The 18,108-nt window shown below is 40.7% G+C and overlaps 1 long non-coding RNA gene across 1 annotated transcript in view; it reads right to left on the reverse strand.

The window, feature by feature from the left end:
- Positions 1 to 468: 468 nt before the first annotated feature.
- LOC138480884 (uncharacterized) overlaps positions 469 to 18,108 on the reverse strand; it is a 142,930-nt gene continuing 125,290 nt past the window's right edge. The window contains exon 3 of the long non-coding RNA XR_011274157.1: positions 469 to 903. This is a non-coding gene — a long non-coding RNA (uncharacterized lncRNA). The remainder of the gene's footprint in view (positions 904 to 18,108) is intronic.

Genomic DNA, 18,108 nt, shown 5'->3' on the forward strand with positions numbered 1-18,108 from the left:
CCAGGCGGTAAGTTACCGCCTGGGCCGTGACTTTACCACCATGGCGTAAACTATGTTTACGCCATGGTGGTTGGCGGACTTACCGCCCCATTCCGACCTTGGCGGGGCGGTAAGTCCCCAATCCCCATTTACCCTTCCCCATTCCCATTTTTGCCCCATAGGGCATAATGGGAGTGGGGAAGGCGTTAATTACGCCACCGTAAATTACGGTGGCGTAATTAACTCCATGGTCCCTTAGCGCCATGGATTTTAACACCTGCTAAAAGCAGGTGTTAAATCCGCCATGGCGCTAAGGGACCTCGTACTCAGGCGGTAAGGGTCGGCGCTGTTTACGCTGCCGTAAACCCCTTACCGCCTGGGTCGTAATGAGGCCCAAGGTATCTTAAACACAAACATTCACAATAAATGCCAAACTTTGGTCTTTTTCTTACAGAAATGATAGAAATATTTTATTTTGAAGAAAACAGCAATAGTGGGGACCGTAAAAAATCATTTTCGTTTTGACACAACGATGAAAACATTCACTTAAATCCACGAAAGGTTTTTAACTTTTTCGAGCACATTTCATAGCTACCGGGTGTCGCAGCATTCACATTTTCACTGAAACTCACTTTTCCATAAGCAACGAATAATCTGTGCACATGCCGCTCCGTTATTCAGGACAAATTACTGCTTTGAAGTTGAAATAAATGCAATACTTTCACATATGCACTTTTCTTGAATCTATATGCGACCATGTTGCTTCTTGTTACTGCAATGCCAAATGGACAACTTGTTGTCTGGCAATCATCCCACACAATATTTATAAGAGAGGCGTTGTTGATAATTATTGTCCAAACATTGTTGAAAATGCCATGAGCCGGTAGACTACACCCATGACACGCACACAGCGGGAGTATGTAACTATGTAAAGAAAATAACAAAAAATCACATTTTAGTAAGCACTTTATGGTTCAATAGACAAATATATTCATATTTTGACTATAAATTAATGTTTCTCGTAACATGTACAACATCTACTGTTTGAGGCAAATTCAAAATTCATGCATCACAGCGTTGATCATATGACAGACAGTACACTTTGCACACTTCCATAGCTTTCACTAAAAATGTTGCTTGCATTGCATTTTGCAAATCCATTTTTCCAATGTTGTACAGAACGAACTGCTTGACAACCAAGTTTTCTGAAATAGAAACTACTTTCCGATGTGTGCTTTTAATCTAGTGTATCTAATAATTTCTTTGCAGATTGTAGACCCATTTACACCCACAAATTCTTAGTCCACTGTTTTCAAGGGCACATAACAATACCACCCTTCATGAAGCGTTCACAGCATACCTGAGTCGATTTTGTTTCTGGAAACACATGTCACATCAATTAACACAATTACTTGCAAACAGTGTAGTATAAAAAATATATATATATTCCAAGTAAACCACATATAATATTTACTTCCATTTTACTGTTATCAAGTCGCACGTTTACAAAACAATTACATTTTTCTTTCAAAAGTAACCTTATTTGCGGTGCACACAGGCACGTAACATCAAATGTATCATGAAGAAAAGTAGTTTGTCAGAAAGAGCTGCAGATAGTGTGTTTCCACCGGCCGGTCTGCCTTGTCGATAATACAAGGATCTTCAATTTCATCCTTAAAGCAAACAGCAATGCTGTCTACAAAGTACCATTGCTCTACACTCATTCTACGTAAATGTAAGAGGATGACTATGACAAGGGCCAGTGCCACGAAATAAAGGCACCATATGTAGCTAGAAGGTGCCGGAACGTAAGCGGGGTATTTGAGGACCCATAGGGTGAGTACAGCAGCTCTGAATATGTACAATATTAGTACAGCAGAATTAGTACAGAACATCAACAGTGGTTGTTATCCCTCCTTTTTCCGCCTAAGTTCCCGTTTTCTTGTCACCTCCTTTCCTTTAGCCACACTACAAAAAGGGGACCACCAAGGGAACCAAAATGCAAGTTAGGATCTCGCAAAATAGTGCCAAAAAGACTGAGGTGTTAATCTGAAGAACAAGAAAGGAAGGGTGGCATAGGAGGACGGGGCATTAACACACGCATATGCACAATTTTTGGCACCAGCCGTCCGACAAGGGCATCAAGGCCACCACCAAACAAATGGCCTAAGGCCACAAAAAGCAAATGAAAGGAGCCCTGCCAGCAAGGGTCTCCATTTGCACATCACTCCGAATGAAGGACAAAAGAGCCGTTCTGCGACCGCAAGACTTCCACTTTTTCACCCAACACACACACCTGGAAAAATAAGAATAAAAAAAAGAAAGACAAACACAAAAGAGAATGGCAGTACAAAAAACGTGTTCACATAGCCGTGGCAAAAGGAGGCAGCATGGGGCAGGGGGACACACACGGGCCCTTGTACCCAAAGGAACTTTTTCATGTTTTTTATGCAAAATGTTCTGAGTAAAATGTTACTATGACATATGTAATTGTGCAGTAAAATCCACTGCCTTTCACTGCCACACTGCCACACTTTGTTGTTACTGCAATGTTCGTGGTCAGAGGTGGATGTCCGTGAATCCAACATGGCGGGCATCTCAAAAAATGTGACGCTCATCACGGTCTTGTGCGTCCGATACCCGCAGACCTCACACTGCCTTCCAGACTAATTAGATGCCCGTATGCAGGCGGAATATGGAAGTAAGTCCACAGACCGAATCCAGATATTACTAATTTATTTTAGCCTACTTTTTGGTTGTTTTAAAAAAAACTACTGGACAAATTTAAGCCAAATTTACAAAAGCACACTTTCGAGATCAAGAAGCCGATCCTGCTGTGAATTTGGTAAAAATCTGTCCAGCAATTTGGGTTGTAGAAGTGAGATTTTTTTTTTCCTTTGCCTCTGTGGGTAAAACCACACATTTTGGGACCCCCCTATAACTTTGCACCCCTTGACGAAACCTCAGCAAACTTAGCAGGATAGATCTATATGACGGGCCATATACTCTTTTTACATAGTTTCATGCAGATTTGTCGAGTGGTAAAGTGTGCTTTAGAGTGATAGAGTTATGAATCGGTGTATTTTTCTACCTGCCTGTATAATGTCTTTTATTTTTCATCCATTGAAGTGATAGCTGTACTCCTCAACAGTACCACCTCCCTCCTTATTTTGGCCTGACTGCTCAGCCTTGCCACTATCAAGAGACTAGTTATGTTCATCTCTGGGTGAAGCAAATTGGTTGCCACAGGTTGCATTCTCCACATTCTAGCCAAGGCAGAGACTTTGAGAAACCATTCTAACAGTGGCTTATGCCATTTGATTCAGTGCATCTGCCACATATCCACAACATTATTTCAACCCATGTTTCTGCTTGTATGCCTTCAGTCCGGCATAGTAGATGCTGTTGCTACCATTTAGATATATTCCATTAATGGAACAGTCTAAAGAGAATGTTGAAGCAATATCTGAGAATAACCAATAGGCACTCTTCTCTTATGGTAAGGGGCTACGGCTTAATCATGCACTTCAGTCTTTCACAGTGTCTGACTACATTGCTAGGAAGTTAGCTCCAGGAAAAGAAAACTACTAGGGTGCAGAGCTGAGATTCTCTGCTATGGTGCTCTATTTCCAACTGAGATGGATAACTTCCAATTAGCAACTGTTATTTGCCCGTGGGGTTAATATGAGCAGGTTAATCTAAATTGTAGTTAGGATCACCGGAGCCTTGAGACCATAGTTAACTTTTTTGTTATGTTTGGCAGAGAAAATTGGTAAATCCAGCTATAATGTGTGCATTGTAATGCAGTCTAATCCTAGCCTATCTGTAAGGCCTCCAAGATCATGCGTAGAAGGCTTACACACATTCCACATTGATAGGCAAGAGCAGCCCTTGAAACGCAGGACCAAAGGGAAAAAGAAAAGTGACAGCTCAGGCAGGGCAAAGATACAACCCTGTTCTCTTTTTGAAGTTATCCTGCTCCCGCATGTCCTGCAGGTGCTGGAGAATTTAATTTGGTGAAATGTTCCTGAATGTATTTGCCCATCAATGAGTCCTAAAAGACAAAGGCAGAAGAAATTAAGATGGAAAACCGTAAAGAAGGAATTAACCTTGCTTGGTACCATAGAGGATACAAAGCACAACAATTAGTGTAGAAGCAAGTGTTTTAGTTTGAATTAGTGGAGGTTCTGGTAATGAAACACTAAGATGTGGAGGATGCGTGGGGATGTCAGTTGGGGGATCCGGTTCATTCAGGGAGACCAAGGAGGGTCTCCACTTGTTGTCAAAAACTTGTTTAAAGACCAAAGCTTTCAAAGGTTTCCTGCACCTCATGACATTTTCCTCCCCCTGCAGTGAGATGGCGAGCTCATTCCACAGGGTGGGAAAATATGTGGACCATGGTTCTGCCATGGGCAGTCTTCTTATTGTTAGTCATGGGAGTGATTTTCATTGTGCTAGCAAGTCTGAATTGCCTTGACAGATGGTATTGCTTCATTTCATTCATTAGAGGTATGTTAGGCATCTTTTCTATGAAGCATGGTGAATGATAAACAGAGTTTTGAGGACATTTTGTCCCTGACTGGTATTGAAGTTCTGCTGTCAAATTGCCCTTGTTTCTTAAGCCCAAGATCCAACTGGCTGCTTTCTTCTGAATGAGTTGAATTTGATTGATCTGTGTTTTGGGTAGACAGAAGTAAAGGCAGTTGCCATAGGTATGGCTTGTTGGGACGACGTCCCTGCTAACTTTAATTGTGTGTGACCTGTTTACATTGGGATATATACATTTCAGAAGATGAATCTGATAATGGGATAATTTGGTGAGGTCATGTATTTGATTGTTGAAAGAGTGATTGTCTTAAAGATGGTCCCAAAGTTCCTGGAATGTTTAACTGTGATTGGTGGGAAACCCATGGTCGGAGGCCAGTTGAAAAGAGAGGTGATCTTGAATTGTGAGCCCCAGTAAAAGGATTTCTGAGTTGTTGTCATGGAGGCAAATTACGTTTTCAATCATCAAGTGTTGGATGTGGGAGAGGCGGGCAGATATGTGCTCACATTGTTGCTGTTTATGTCTTGCTTGAAGACAAGTTGAATACAACTGAGGACCTTTGGAAGTAGTTGATAAAGAAGCAATGAGGCAAGCAAGCGGATTTGCATGAAAGTTGAAAAGCCAAGGCAATGGCACTGACCATGGAGAGACAGGGAAGCAGTGAAGAATAATTTGATTGATCTCAGAAGAGATATATTTTTTTTTCAGGAAAGAGTTGATCCAGACAAGGGTGCTAAGGTAAGGCCTAGGAAGATGAGAATGAGAGGGATATTTTTGGAAAGTGCATTCAGGCATACATGCTTCATGAACGGGAGTGGAAACCATGTTCCACTTTTCGTTCTGAATCTTTACTGATGCTTGTGAATTATATGTTTATATTCACTGTGTTACTTAAGTTGCAGAGTGGTAATTTTCTCCAGGATCCTGACAATAAATACGGTGTTGCCAATAGGTTGATAGTTTGCCATAGTAGTGGTTTCAGCTGTGTTATTCTTGAGACGAGGTGGTGATGTTTGTTGTCTTCAGACAGTCCAGGTTGGTGATGTGTATGAATGAGCGAGTTTTGAAGGTTTCCAGAGCTGGTGTAAGAGTGCATATGTTTTCTGTAATGATCATGGTGGTGCTAGATTAGACCTGCTCCCATGAAGTATCATGTTTGCTTCAGTTTTTCTCGGTCACTTGAAGAGATTGGTCCAAAAAGACAGAAAGGGGCCTGCAGCTTTGATTCAGGGGCGGAAGTGTTCAGAGCATCACAGATTTCATTGGATGCTCTGTTTGATGTTGGAGATTTTCTCTGAGAAGTAGGCATCTAAATTATCGGCTAGTCTTTGTGTGAAACCAGGGCAACTCGGAACACATGTGTTTGTGGTTTAGCTCTTTCCAGATGTGGAAATGTTCTCCTGGTTTGTTTTACAAAAGAGCAACATTGAAGATCTGCTTGTTATATTGTACGACAAATTTGTCCTGTAGGCATTCACAAATGATGGCAAATATTCTGTACATTGCTAAAAACCTCTCATTACAGCAAATAGTAAGGGATCGGTTTCAGCTGTTTATAAAGACCAAACAAGCTGGAGAATAGATGCCTTGACACACCAAAAGGAAACACATTTGAACAGTTTGGGTTTTTGTAACTTTTAAATTGAAAAAACTTCCGGAATGACTATGTATATTCTGGACATTTCAATGGGCCTCATTCCGAGTTTGGAGGTAGCCATGGCGCTATTTGCACCATGGCTGCCTCCAAAACCGGTTCCGACTCCGACCGGGTTCAATGGGACTTACCGGTCTAGTCCGACCTTTGCGGGACCGGTAAATCCCCATTGAAAAAGGCAATCCCCATTCCCATTTGAGCCCCCATGGGGCTCAATGGGAATGGGGAGGGAGCTAATAAAGGTACCGCAATTTGTGGTACTGTTATTGGCTCCCTGGTCCCTTTGCAGCTCCCGCTAAGGCCGCCTGGTAAAACCAGGCGCCCATACCGGGACCTGTTAAGGGACCTCAGAATAGGGCGCAAAGGGATTACCGGCACCGGTGTACTTACCGGTGCCTGGTATCCCTTTGCGTCCAACTCGTAATGAGGTCCAATGTCTTTTTCTTTCCTCCCTTCCACTGACCACCTTTCACAATGACCTTAATATGACCTGACAGTTTTACTTAACATCGCGTGTATGTGGTTCAGACCAAAGTTACTATACCTGCTGTTTTACACATGAATATCTTTGTATCTTTGTTTGAGGTGCTCATTAACATCATATGTGTATGACAGGTTGCGGCTGTTGCATTGAGCTACTTTGATAATATAGTAACTCGCATATTATTTGTAAATGTTTTCACATCTTGGTTAATGGGATTTGGCACTCTGGAATGTGTAAATTATAATTGTGTCATTTTCTTCAGGTGGTCCCATAACAGGGTGAACGAAAGCAAAACATGTCCTCTTGAATTCGGCTTCACCCAGCTAATGCCACAATGAATCAGTGCCATTCATAAATTGCATTGCTAATAACACTCTCTTAAAAGGTGTTGAATTTTCTGGTATTATAGTGAGAATAACACTTCAACTTCTTGTGTTTCGTTCCTATTGCGAATTCTGTCAAACAGTTTTAATTAACCCCCATTATCATTTCTTACGATGTATTCCTTGCAGTAATTAAGGCAGAAAATATGAAATAATGAAACTCCCTGGTGAAGAAAACTGACACTTCTCCAGATGTTAGGCAATAAACCATTATTAAGTAGACGATATATTTCTGCCATTGAGCATCTAGTATTGTTTGTATGATAAGCATCCCTGGGTGACAGCACTTCAAAATAAAATCGTGTTACTAAATTAACTTTTTAACTCAATTCTGTCTAGCAAGAAGAACGTTTGAAGTTATGAATTATAGTAATTGTCTGGGTTGTTATCTTGCTGCTGCTTTAAGGTTGTATTCTGTGTTTTGTGAGAATCTATGTACAAAAGTCTGGTAGGAAGGCTCTGTGCTGACAGCACATTTCCAAAATGTTGGCCATGACAAATGTCTTCACGTAAACAAGCTATGGACATTCGAACCAGAGGTTTGAGCCCTGGTGCAGGTGGCTTACCGTAGAGAGATCCATAAAACTAGTATAGTGCTTTGCTAGCAGCGCAGAATTGTCAAGGATACCTTCTAGGCGCAAGTGACGCTGTCAGATGGGAAATGTGTGTGCAGCTGCATTGTAGTTGCTCCTTCTTATATTAACAGGTGCCAAAAGGAATGTGCGGCTGATTGCGGTAACAGAGGCTATGCCTTTGACTCAGTGGTTCTAAGGGCAGTGGGACTGAATTGAAAAGTGGCAGCGCCTTATTGCAGTAATGTAAAATAAAGTCTTGTATAGATACTCTGCCATTTTGGCGAAATTAGAGTGTTTTCGTGAAAGGCAGTGTGTACAATACAATTAAACTCTGTCAGACATTTAATTGTAATTGTGAACACTGCTTACTATTTGTGTATGGTAAGCAGTGTCCATAATTTAAATAAAACCCTCCCCAACATGCACGCATGGCAAGCAGCGTTCCCAATTACAATTAAACCCTGCCGCATATGCAAGCATGGCAGGCAACATTTACTCACTTTGCTCGGCAGAGTTTAAAAGTGCTAGGCTAAAGACAGCATACACAAGTGTCAGCGGCCTTTTGCCTTGCACTTTCGCACTCTGCCATGCAAATATGAAAAATGTCCTTTAGGGGAGCCACCTACATGTATGTCAACAAATAATGTCTCCCTGCCGCCAAATTGTGATTTTGATTAAACTGAGCACTTGAGTATTCTTATGTAATCCATCTGCTATTTGGTGCTGTAAAAAGGAGTCAGACTCCAAAGGAATCCACTGCTTTTATGCCAGCATGAAAGTGCATTGCTGGTATAAAAGCTGTCGCTTCATTGTGGCGTAGAGGATGGGGAGCAGAAATGGATATTAGATTCCGTGCCCCCTTACAGCAGTAAAGTTCGTACACACAATTTGAACGTGTTACTTTTGCGCATTCATTTTACAATACTCAATAAAGAACATGAGTTTCATTGTGGCACAGCCTGAGGGTAAAATGAATGTGGTGGCAATTAAGGCAGAAAGTGATAGACTAGGAGGTGCATTCACATATCCTGGAACATGCATCCATTCATCATCAGCGCTATAGATATGGCTCGGTTGCAAACCTTTTGTGTAAAGAGCTGCACGTCTTTAGCATTAGACACCTTAGACACTTTAAGGGCGTGATTATGGCAGTAAAACACAAGGGGCCTCATTACAAGTCAGGCAGTAACCCTGCCAGTGCTACCAGCAGGGTTGCCGCCAGACTTGCAATATTTACCGGCACCCGGCTTGCCGGTAAATTGTAAATCCCCATTCCCATTTGAGTCCCATATGACTCAATGGGAATGGGGACCACGGAAGCACCGGCACCATTAATAGCGGTGTCGGTGATTCTGTGAAACTCTGCAGGCAGGTGCCGTTCCACCCCCAGGTCTGACCCTACGTTTGTACTTTAACACTAACCTCACAAGACCCTTCAGCATTTTAACAGACCAATAATAAATCCCTGATGGACTTTGAAACAGTGCATAGTATTATAGTCCAAGGAGCTATACTATCTCTCTGCTGCTGAGTAAGTCATTACACAATATGGACTATGCATTGCATTCTGTCCAGGAAGAACGTGTGTTTTTAAATCTGGTTCCCTGAACTGTGCACAAGCTGCACAAGTACTTTTCATCTCCCAGTGGCACTGCAAGCGAGTCGCGCTCTTGCTACTGGTCACGTGATTGCAGGAGGAGGCAGGACCCGTGTTGCTCACGTGTTCAATCACGTGACTTTGGAACACCATTTGAGCCGACTGAAGGAACCCTTGCGGCGATAAGCCCTGTGGCGTCAAGCCCACCGGCTGTTGAGCGGCTGTTTGGCGGATGGTGGCATGATACCACCACCCTGCCTCAGGTACTGTTTATTGCCGCTGCACCTACTAACATTAATCGCTTAAACCCCGAATTGATGTGTGGTTGAAATTTTATCAGCTCTTATTGCTAATTGAGTTTGGTGCCCTGCATTTTTATCAAAGGAGAAAATTACATTGCCTTTTAACGTTTTGATATAAATCATTTCATGTATACCCTGAAAACAGGCATGCCATTGGAGATCACTAGAGACCCCATGGTTATTTCTCCAAGTTCTATGCCTAGTTCAACGGATCTAGCCTTGCTTTCAAAGACACCTGTGAACCAAAATATCCCAAAATCACAGGAAAAGACCAAAAGTGGAACTCGTATTTCTAAGAAAAATATTATTTTAACCCCAATTAATAAAACTCCGACTCAACCTGACATTTGTAAGTTTTATGAGATAAAGTCAGGTGGTATAGCAATGTCTGATCCGATTAACTTGGCATCTCTTGTTAAGGTTTCTTCGAATCCACAGCTTTCTAATTGTTGTCCAGGTAGAGAACCCTTAAATCAATATCCTACCATTAACAATGAGGCTTCTACTTGCCCTTTGAGTTCTACTATTTCGGATCAAACTTTATTAACTGTACCTCATTTGCCTATTAAACCTATCAGATCCGTTCAAACCTTTGCTACTGTTTTAGAAGAGTCGACTCTTCATATTGAAGACACGACAATCGAAAGCCATAATGTAGCACGTGATATTCAGACCAAGAACGTCTCGCTGGCCTCAGTAATTATTGAAGATGTGGGATATGCCAGTCCAAATAAATCCACATCTCCTCCCTGTCAAAATTCTCCTGACTGCAGGGACTTAGAAAGCTCTAGAGCTTCAATAATGACTGACTATGCACAACCGTGCTCCATGGATTCAATAAGACATGACGAGGAGGTGTCTTTCTTGCATCCGACCCCCCGCCACTGTCAATCTACTGACAACAATCTTTTGCTACCTCGGCTAATCCTGCCTTATTAGAAATTACTTTGGGGGCCATTAACACTACTATGTCCACTCTATTTAAGCTGTTCAACTCTTTATACCAGAAGATAGCTGTTCAAACTGTTAAACTAAACCATATAAGTGATTGGATGAAGGACACCTCACTTAAATGTGCTAAAAGTCTTTCATTAGGAAACCTGGAACAAAGAGTAGTTCATCTAGAATCTCATTTATTATCCCATCAAGGTTCAAATGAATACTCTGGGGTACCAATTACACAACGTCTCTTACATCTAGAAAATTTGACTCGAAACCCTCTGACTGTTACCTCAGTAGTGCCAACATTTCCTAAAATTATCCGTCCGATTGAATGTGTGGAGGAAATTGTGACTTTAAAAAATAATGAGTCCTGGATCAGTGTGGCTTCTCCTGTGAAGAGTGATCTTCAATCTGCCGCCAGTAAACAAAAAGGGGGCGTCAACCAAAACCTACGAAAAATTGGATCTTTACTAGTGAACAACAAAAAAACAAAATCTGTCTCATCCAAAGCTACACAAAGAAATAAAAAAACTCTGGCGGTGATGGAAATTGCTGTTCACAGTGCTACTGCCCCCTTAGATAGTCGCAATGTTGTTTCGAATAGCGAATCAGCCGCTATAGCCGAAAATTCTCCTGTTGTTAAAGCTACGCCAGCCAACTTTCCATCTTCTCAAATTGCTTTAAAGGAAGTTTCAAGGTCGCCTCCTATGTATGATCCCTTGAATGAGTTGGTACACCTGTTAACATTCAAGCCTGATAATATACAAATAAAACATTCCCTTCCTGTTGTACAAACATCAGTACCTACTCAATGTGATGTCATTAACACAGGTGCTAGTAAGTTATTTCTCTCTGCCGCTTCTACAGTGGGAGCTGAAGACCGTTTAAGCTCCTTAAGAGCTGCTGTAGACTCCTATCTACTAAAATAAATGTCTGAAGTGTTGCTCGAAGCTTCACATGCCATTGATCAACCCCTTCAAACACATAACCCCTCTCATAATACCCAAAATGAAGCTTCACTTCTTGCAAGCAGATCAGATAATTGTATGAATTCAAAACCTTCTTATTGTAATAGGACTTGTCCTCAAGATCTTTCAAACCAAAATAATAAGAGATATTCTGATTTACATAATGATGATTCCAAACCTTACATAAATGATGATAACATTGCATTTTCAAAGAAACTTAATCAATTCCATACTTTAATTTTGAAGTGTCGCGAGGGGTCCTTTCCAAAATACGACTTATGTTGTGCTAGTGTTCTAAATATATTTAAGATATTGAGGGGCTAGATGCCATCTCCTCCACTGATTTGGATCAAGTTGAGTTTCTTTGTGACAAAAATCTTTCCATCGTTAGACTCTGGATAAAGTCTGGAATTGTTCGTAATACTTTGTGGAACGCCAGAATGGATCTTTTCAACCTTGGCTTTTTACTAGCCCAAGATCCAGCACGTCAGCAATCTAAGGAGATTGATGGTAATAAATCTGTCGTAGGTACCACTCTTGCATCATCTTGTGCCTGCAATTTTTGCACTAAAGACTCTTCATCAGACCCCAGAGCATCTTGTAATCCTCACTTATAACCACGAGCAGTTATGCCCACTACTGATCTTTCACTTGCCAGCTGGAATACCAGAGGCTATTCTCACCTGCAGTGGACTATAAACAATGAGTTGAACACTTATGACATAGTGGCCTTGCAAGAAACGTGGATAGTAAATCCCCCTATATGGGATGACCATGAGATTAGTCTGTTACCAGCAGTTCAATCTGATAAAGGTAGACCTACAGCTAGACTGTTAGTTGCAGTGAAAGTGAGTAGGGGTTTAAAGATATCTCCCTGGAAAGCACCAAATAAATGTATGCAATTGGTTAAAATCTCCTTTAGCTCACACATATACGCACTTATTAATCTTTACAGAAATCCGGTAGGAATCAATGATGACTGCTTTTATGATACGCTTTCTCTTTTCTTTGAGTACACTGCTGCACAAAAAAATATCTCTGGAATCCTACTTATGGGTGATTTGAACCTTTCTTGCTTTGATTCGCACACTAGAAAGTTGAATCGTGAGGGTGCAAAATGGATCTCCTATATGGAAGATCACGATTTAAAGATGGCAAATGGTGCAATTATAGGTGACATTCCCCCAATGAACACCTGGGAGAGAGGCAACTCAAAATCTACAATTGATTACATCTGTATGTCCAATAGTATCTTCACGAATGCCACCAAATTTACCATAGTAAAACAGTCATCTAGTGATCACCATCTTTTAGCACTATTTTGGGCGGTCGAAATTGAAAATCATTCGAAAACTGCATCTTACTATAATCAATCTGTATCTGTTAATAATGGTAAAAACCGCTTCAAATGGTCTGATAATAAATGACTAGCCTTGAATGGTGCTATTTTAGACAACCAACGGTTACATAAGACTGGTTCGTATATATACGTGTTAAGCACTTTTGCGAATCTTTATCCCACTCATAGTAAATTACCTAAAAGACATGTGCATGGGTTTGATCTAGCTCTATGTGAAAGAAAAAAGGCTTACAGAAGAGAGATCAGAAATCATCGTAAACTCCCCATGATCGATCAAATTAAGGCAGTTAAGGTTGCTGTATCAAGATATCGAAATTGGGTTCGCATGAGGCGAGCAACTATGTATCAAATAGATAGTGAACACTTTTTGGTAGCTTGTCGTAGCAAAAACTCTGCATTGGTTTGGGATTTGTTGAACAAATGTAATACATCACCCCAAGGTCATACTTAACTCAATGGAGTTTCTGAATTCGTGTGGGTCACACATTTTGCTACTCTATATGATGACTCCAAGATGACTGGCTATAAGTACAACAGCAGCGCTATAAATGGGTGGGCTTTGTACTGTACAAGATCTATTATTCAAGATTTTATCAAATCATCTTCTTCATCTAGAGCAGCAGGCCTGGATGGTCTTACTAATTTAATGCTCAAACAAAATATAACAGAATGGGCACTAATTTTGAACAATGCTTTCCACCACATCATACAAACCAAACATATTCCTGATTCATGGTGCTCTTCTGTGATCATTCCGATCTATGAAAAAGGTGATCGAATGGACCCGAAAAGCTATCATCCAATAACGTTACTGGATGTTCCAGGCAAAATATTCTCTAGGTTGGTGTTAAGAGATTTTAATGTTTGGTCAAATAAAGCAAATCAACGTGACCCAGCACAAACTGGTTTTGTTGCAGGTTTAGGTACTGGCATCAATGTAATTACTTTGCATATTTTGCATTTTTAGATCTCCACTCCGCTTTTGACTCGGTCTCAAGACCAAAACTCATAGATAAGTTACTCATAGCGGAGTGTCCTCCAACTCTTATTGATATTATTTTTGCCCTCCATTCATACACTAAGGTCTATGTGAGATTGAATTCTGAGGGTCTTCCCTCATCCCCAGTTCCAACATTTAGAGGGTTGAAACAGGGGTGCATTTTAGCATCTGCCCTGTTTAATTCTTTTATCAATGATGTACGCTGGATCTTTAGCAAAATAACAACTAATGCTCCCAAACTGAACGGTGTAAAAATTTGCGCCTTGTGGTATGCGGATGATCTTGTTTTATTATCTAAAACTCCCAGTGGTTTACGTAATCTTTTGTCAGCACTATGCTCATATTTTAAAGAAAATGAACTAGTAGTAAACACTGGGAAAACACAAATTGTCACGTATGTCCCGAAAGGGTTACGTAAACACTTGTTAGAATGGCAAATTGAGGGAATACCCATAATGATGGTACCAAATTACGTTTACTTGGGCCTAACTTTTGATGGTTGTCCAACGCTAGACTCGCATTTGAATAAAATTAAACATAAGCTAGTCACGGCAATCTGTCAAACTCGACTAATTGTTTCTAAATATGGCAAATTCTCTATCAAAGCTGCCATCACATATTGGAATCAGAATGTTGTAGCAACTATCCTTTATGGTTTAGAAACGTTAATTGTTCCCCCAGGTTTTCTCAATTTATTAGAAGCCAAGTTTTGGCGTGTAACTTTACATCTTCCACAGTGTATTCCTGGTGTGCTGATACGCTATGAATTGGGATTAACCTCTCTAACTGCCATATATAACTGGCGTCTATGTGCCCTATTTCGCAAATGTTTGTTATCCCCATGTGATAACTCCACACTATCTTCCATTTCTAGCTATTTGCTTTGCTCCGCAGAAAAATTTCCGAGAGATTGGTCTTCAAAAATCTTATCAATTATGGTGAACGCTGACATATCACTTGAGCTTCTTGTACTTCATCCGGAGCAAGCCAAGAAGAAGGTGTACATGATGGACTGGATTGATACTAGAACTCAGTGCTTAACCTACAAAGACTTTGACTCTGCAATCTTTGGTCCCAAGCGTTATAAAGACACAGCTGCTTATTCACGGTTGGTACCATCTGCTGCTATAAGAACGGCCATTCTTCGGTTGCGGTTTAACATCTGGCCCACCCGTGAGGTTAAAACAAAAAGAAAGCAAATTCCCTCTGACCTTAACTGGTGTAGGTTTTGCAAAAATATAACGATTGTCGAAACTGTACAACACTTATTATTGAACTGTCCTGCGCTATCTACTTTAAGAAAATTGTACTTTGTTAACCACTTTACGTATTTTGCACAAATTGATCCTAGAAATAGATGGATTGCCATGGCAGCCACTGAATGCATGAGCATAAGAATTGCAACCATCAATTTTTTAAAAGCCTTGAATATGGAATGAAATTAAGAGTTCTTTGCTTACCCCTTTCTGAAAAAAAAATTTGTATGATGATATTTTAGCATTTTGTAATTTTTTATGAATATTTTTGTTATTTGGATTTGATGTTTATGGATTTTGCTATTTCTTATAAATTGAAAAAGATGATGTAATTTCAACTATATTCAATAAATAAAAAAAAATATATGGACTAATGACACCCTTGTTATAGAGAAAGGAACACACACCATATTCATATGGATAAAACAAATGAATTAATTTAAATGTTAATGTCAATCCCCACCAAGACATGGGTAAAACTAAGAAAAGAAACTGATTTTAACAATCACAGTCGTGGCCATGGTAGACTATGGATGCACTATGTTGGTCTTTATAAGAATTACTTTTGGACATATGAAGACTTTATGGCACTCAGGGGCCGATTCTGAGGTGTGTGCAAATGTAAGAAAGTGTTCCGCCATGAAGGAGGTACACTTGACTTACAAACACCATATTCTGATGAAGAAAGAACCTGGTACAGGGACATTAACGCTTTGGTTTTTGCATGTGCCTGATTTATAGCTTGACAACAGCCCTAGCAACCTTCAGGAATGCAGGGTAGCCACATGGAGGGGATTCTCCTCCCAGCAGCACTGTTTTTTTAGGACCAAAAAAGGAGCAACAATACGGCACCTCTGAGTTGCAGTTAAACTTCCATTTATAAACAATACATTTCTTAGACTGCATCACCACATTTCTAGTTATAAAAACCTTTCTTAAACTAGATACATGGCAGTCTATTAAGACATGCTCGCAATGTCAATTGAGAACATGTTTCCCCCACGATGTGTGATTTTTGCAGCTTTTTCTGCTGGAAAGCCTGAAGGGAGGGAGGGAGAGATCCTATATTTCCACCCTCCTCAGAATTAGGTCCTCAGTTTGCTCAAGTGGTGGCTGTTCATAGGCAATGTCTGAAGATACTTCAGCAGGCTTTGATTGTCTTGCTAGAACTCATTGTGATGAGGTGTGAAAGTGAAGACAATGCCTTTGTGACAACATTGCTGACAGTGGCCATGGCTGCATAGGTGTCAATCAGGTCACCCTTTCAGTTTTGCCCTGTTGATTCATTCGTAGACGTTAACTTAAATCAAACTTCTCTGAAGTGCGAGAAGGTTGCAGTTGGACCCTGATGGGAATGTAACAATTTCAAATCAGCTTGGTGAGGGCCAGTCAGTTAACAACTTCTAACATGTCACCAATCCTCCATCCTGGAGATGTTGCAACTAAAATCTGAATCTGAATAGGCAGCCACCGAAATCAGCACAACTGTTTTCTGTTTCATTCATTTGTTGGGGATGATCGACCAGTTATCATCTGGTTTGACCGAAGTTGTGCTTACCTCAGATCAGCTCAAAGGCTTTCTCCAAGCCACACTCTAGGTTCCTTTGCATTTTCAGACTTATGCCACCAGACGATGCAGTCTTGATGAGTTTTTGTCCTAGAGCCAATGTGATTTTGCTCAATTTTCATTAATCCTGTATTCTGGGATCTCAAACCGAGGGGAAGATAATAAACGCAGATGGAGGTGGCAAACTACATGTGAAGGGGAAAGCAGGAGGTTATGAAGACAACATAATGTTATGCTTTGTTAGCAGCTTCACCGCCTTTGTGCAACTTCAACGTGCTGAAAACAGAGGAAGAGCAAGATAGGTAGCAGGGATAAAAGAAAGAAAACAATTGTAATGTTATGCTGGTTGCATTTATGTACTACACTGTAAAACCTCAAAGAATTGAAGTTAAAGAGGGTGCAAGAGGTTGGTAGCAGAGAGAGAAGGAGGACTCTCAAAGTGCAAGTAGACAACATACTGTTATGTTACATTAGTTGCTTGCATACACCTTACATAACCCAGAGAACTGGAAACATGCTTGAAGTAAAGCTAAGAGTAGGACGGCCAGTTGAACAGCAGCAGTGAGAGATGAATGAAGCAGGGGGGGCAAGTGCTCCAACATGATACTAAGTGGGATTGGTTGTTTGTTTGGCACATACACTGCCCTCGAGTAGTGCTGGGAGGTACAAGATAAGTAGGGAGCAGGAGGGGGATTAGGAAACACAGTGTTATAGGGAATACGCAAGGAGAATAAAGCAAGTCCCACTTCAAGGTTCTGAAAGACATTTATTTTTAGTTAGCCCAAACTTAAGCAGTTTTGCACTAGAGGATCTTCCCAGAAACAAGTGCATGCATAATTTATAACCTTTCTAAGTTGGGGAAATTGGGAATTGGTGTGCTAGTTATCTCTATTGTGCTTCAGGAACTCCAGAAAGATATACAGAGTTCTGAAAAACAATCGGACAAATACCTAGACCCTTGCCAATCCTAAACCCATTTATCACAGAAAGACCAGCTGGAGTCTGCTCACCCCTTAGACTTCTCAGTCCAGATGCCAGAATCCCTGAATTGAACTTGTGAAGTTTTCCCTTTGGTTAATCAATGTCTTAACTGCTAAACACCTTCCTCTACATTGCACTCTTTATTTCCTGAAACAATCTCTAAATTCCACAATAGGATTTGTAGGAAAACTCTAAATCTTCATTTTATCACGTTTGTCTTGCATTCCAGGAATGTCTGCTTTTGGCACATTTTTCTTTCCAGCCATTGTTTGTGATCTGTTCTCCTTTAACATGAAATGTGAAGTCTCATGTTTTCAGATTAAAAAAAAGTAATAATTGCCAATTGTCTTTATTAAAGCTGATTAAACATTGCATTCCCTCACTGACTCTTTTGATTGTTCTGTAGTAGGAGCTTGAGTGATCTTCAGATTGGATGGCAGCAAAATAGTGTTGATGGGTCTGCACACCATGCTGCCCCCATCAAAATCCTTGCTGCACTCTTTCACTCTTCAGA

Source organism: Ambystoma mexicanum, chromosome 5p (assembly GCF_040938575.1).
Source record: "Ambystoma mexicanum isolate Mex_15411 chromosome 5p, UKY_AmexF1_1, whole genome shotgun sequence".
In the NCBI taxonomy this organism is placed as follows: domain Eukaryota; kingdom Metazoa; phylum Chordata; class Amphibia; order Caudata; family Ambystomatidae; genus Ambystoma; species Ambystoma mexicanum.